This window comes from Nerophis lumbriciformis, linkage group LG09 (assembly GCF_033978685.3).
Source record: "Nerophis lumbriciformis linkage group LG09, RoL_Nlum_v2.1, whole genome shotgun sequence".
Taxonomy (NCBI): Eukaryota; Metazoa; Chordata; class Actinopteri; order Syngnathiformes; family Syngnathidae; genus Nerophis; species Nerophis lumbriciformis.
Window position 1 is genome coordinate 10,650,001 of NC_084556.2, and position 4,072 is coordinate 10,654,072.

Consider the following 4,072-nt stretch of genomic DNA (forward strand, 5'->3'; position numbering starts at 1 on the left):
CTCCCCTCTTAACCACGCCCCGCGCCACCCCGACCACGTCTCAAGGTTGGCAAGTATGCCCCAGGTCCTTCGGATTCCTCCCACTCCCAAGACATGCATTGATTGTCAACACTAATTTGTCCCTAGTGTGTGAATGTGAGTGTGAATGTTGTCTGTCTATTTTGTGTTGGCCCTGCAATGGGGTGGCGACTTGTCCTGGGTGTACGACGCCTTCCGCCCGAATGCGGCTGCAATAGGCTCCAGCACCCCTGTGACCCCGAGAGAGCCACGCGGTAGAAATTTGATTGATGCTTTTTTTGTCAGCAGCCTGTGCTGCTAAAACCTAACAGTTGTGGAATTATTACAGGTTTAATCAGCAACATGGTGATTAACTAACAAAGAAGCAAGGAAACCTCTTAAATGTTTTAGAATTCAAGGTCCGTAAATATTTTTGAACTTCCAATTCAACGCGAAATGCCCCACTGTTGCCCAGTGTTTGCCTTACAAACAAAATCCAATGTTTCTACACCTCAAACGGTTAGCCTTCAATAGTGTATTATTATACTGTTTAAATAAAGTACCCCAAAGATACTAATGCTATCTAATCCTAATATTTCTATATGCTTTTTAATCCCTTTACTTCTTCATGAACTGCTCCACTTCACTCTGTTCGATATCAGTTCTCATAGTTTATCCATCATTGCACTACGGTCACTTTATTCTTTTAGCATTCATCTATTTACATAGCTCCAGTATATTTTTAGTCTGTTCTATTATGTGCAATGCACTTTATTATCTAGTATCTGCCTACGTGCACATAGTTCTATGTAAGTTTATAATTATTTCCGATTTATATCTGTTCACAACCCCATATGACTGTTTATTTCTTTAGTTTGGTCACTGTACCTAGACCTTTTTTTGTATTTAACATTGTAATTTTGTATTTTAACTTGAACTGGCATACAGACATTTGATCTTCGGTTAAACTTTTAGTAAGCTTGTCTGTCGTTCATTTCCTGTTCTGTGTGCATTTAATTAACCCCTGGGGACAATAGTTTTTTGTATTTAATTGAACATGAAATATTGTTATGGCTTTATAAGAACCGTGTTGTTTTGATTTGTGTGTTTTTTAATGTTTATCCTCTTCCATTCTAATTTGTAACGTTTTACTATGTTTATTTGATAAATGCAGATTGGGTGATCACTTTGTTTCTGTTCTGCCCTCACTATATGTGTGGAGGTTATACAGCTTGGAAGACAGCTAACAAAAAAATCCAAGATGTTCTAATAAAGTTCCAAAGCAGATTAATCCATTTAGGCTCTTTACTGTTGTTGATCTTGCTTTGTCTTTTTCCTATCTTTACTTATGTCTTGCACTGGACTTTTTTGTAAAACTGAAATACACACAATGACAAATGTGTGATTCAAATAACATACTGAAATGTAATACACAATATGTAAATATTAGCTTTACACAAATATACAGCACTATAATCAAACAAATACTGCTGAGTGTTGAAACTATTTAGATGGTGGAAATATACGACTGGGAGCCATTTTAAGTCCTCAAAACATCCATTAAAACAGTGCACAAAAATCGTTTTTCAATAAACATCTTAGCATCAAATTGAACCACTTTCCACCTTAATATTGAGTTATATAAACAAGTTAAACAGTTTACTTACAGACTTATCTTTTCCAAGGCTTGTAAGAGCTAACACAACTTGTCTGCTTCTCAATTGTCTCATGAACTGAACTGACATCGTCAACCCGGAAGTGCCCAAACAAATCAAGCGTAGTATTTTCCTATCGCCACAAGGTGTCAGTTTGAGTCTACAATCAAATGGGCATAACAGTTTCACTTCCGGCTTATGTGACATTACTGGAGTTCACTTCCTTATGAACAAATCTCTGTTTCAATGCGACACTGTGGTATATATCGATCATTTTGTTCTATGACAGCACAGCCTTTTGTTATGGTTCATACTCATACCGCCTCTCATTCTGCTGTGCGCTCTGCTGAGCGCACCGCGGGCCACACCCATGGACGTTCCCCCTCGGCTGCGGTCGCACCTCCACGCAGCTGCAATGATTCAACAATCACCACACCTGCCCGTGATGAGCGACCTGCTTTAATAGGCCAGTGCGTCCTGAAATCCAGTGCCAGATTGTAGCTTCTCGTACACGTACAGTAAACTTTTACGTCTCCAGCTTTCTCGCATGTGCATATCCTCTCTCCGTGTTCCCTCCCCGTCGTGTTCATTGTGTCCCGTGTTGTTTCGTTATCCAGCTTCTCGTCGTCTTTCCTCGTTGTCGAGCTGTGTGTCTCGTCTTCCCGGAGCCCCTCTGGACTTCCTCTTGCCTCTCTGGATTTCGACCTCACGCCTGCCCACTGACCACGACGCCTCGCTCCAGCCCTTGACCTTTCCGCCTGTCTTTGGACTTCCGAGCCTGCCTTTCCCTCTTTGGACTTCCGCCTCGATTTCAACACGCACCTTCAACACCCGCTGGTAACCACTCACATATAATTGCCACACTGAGTCACACTTCATCTATTTGGATTACACACACACGCCTCACTTACATTTGCTGCTGTTAATAAATATGCTGACAGCTAACGACGTCACTGTCTCACTGCCGTCTCCTTCAATGTAAATATTGTATCTTTGTTGTTCAGACATTGTCTTTTTCCAAATTTAGATTGGGGTATATTTCTTATTTGAGAAAGATGTTAATGTTTTTTGTTCGCATGTTAGCCTTTAGCTAGCTGGCAAGCTAACGCTAGTCGTTCCATAATTTTTTCATTGTGTGGTTACTAACCACGTTTTTTCGTTCTAAGCCAATACGGTAATACTAACCATCGGGAGTTTTACCGCGGTCATCATTATTATTGTGTATGTACATGTAGTACAAACGGCCGCAGCTGCTGAAGCCGATGTAAAGCGTGACTGCTCTTGCAGCTTGAAACAACGCATGCGCATGGCAATTTATCGATGCTGGCAAAGTTATCAAGCTCATTTTCATTTATTGTTTGACTGATTGACTTGTCGAATATTGACCCAGGTCTGCGTATAAGTAAGACTGACAAGTTTTTTTTTTTTACCTGAATAAAAGACATGAAAGATGTCTGATGGCTGTTCATTTAGGGCGGGGGTCGACAACGCGCGGTTTTCGAGCCACAATACGGCTCTTTAGCGCGGCACCTAGTGGCTCCCTGGAGCTTTTTCAAAAATGTATGAAAATGGAAAAAGATGAGGGAAAAAAATTTTAATGTTTTGTTTTGATATGGTTTCTGTAGAAGGACAAACATGACACAAACCTTCTTAATTGTTAGAAATATCACTGTTTACATTAAACACGCTTCACTGATGAGAGTATTTGGCGTGCCATTTCGTCCTAATTTTGGAAGTCCTTGAACGCACCGTAGTTTGTTTACATGTACAACGTTCTCCGACGCAGCCACAGAAAACGTGTTTTATGCCACTCCTTCTTTGTCTCATTTTGTCCACCAAACGTGTTATGCTGTGCGTGAATCCACAAAGGTGAGCTTTGTTGATGTTATTGACTTGTGTGGAGTGCTAATCAGACATATTTGGTCACTGCATGACTGCAAGCTAGTCAATGCTAACATGCTATTTATGCTAGCTGTATGTACATAATGCATCATTGTGCCTCGTATTTTAGGTATATTTGATGTCATTTTATTTGTAGTTTTCGTTTCCTTCAACTTGAACACACACACATATCTTTACCTTTGGCCATTCTAAGCCAGTAATATCCAGGAGTTATCACACCCTCTAAAAAGCCTCCTTTTTAGTAATGTTTTCCAATGTTGTAAAAATGTGTAGAATAAATATTAAATTTCAACATTTCTGTCAACGAAGATTTGCATCAGCCTGCGACACATAGTCATTTTGATAGTAGGCCAATATAGCTAATATAGACACTTACATCATGTGTTGCCTTCATTATAACACTTTAAAAAGGCCTTACATGTTTGTGGCTACAGACAGATTATTATTTATTTTTTTTGGCCCAATGTGGCTCTTTCAACATTTTGGGTTGCCAACCCCTGATTTAGGGGAATTCAGTT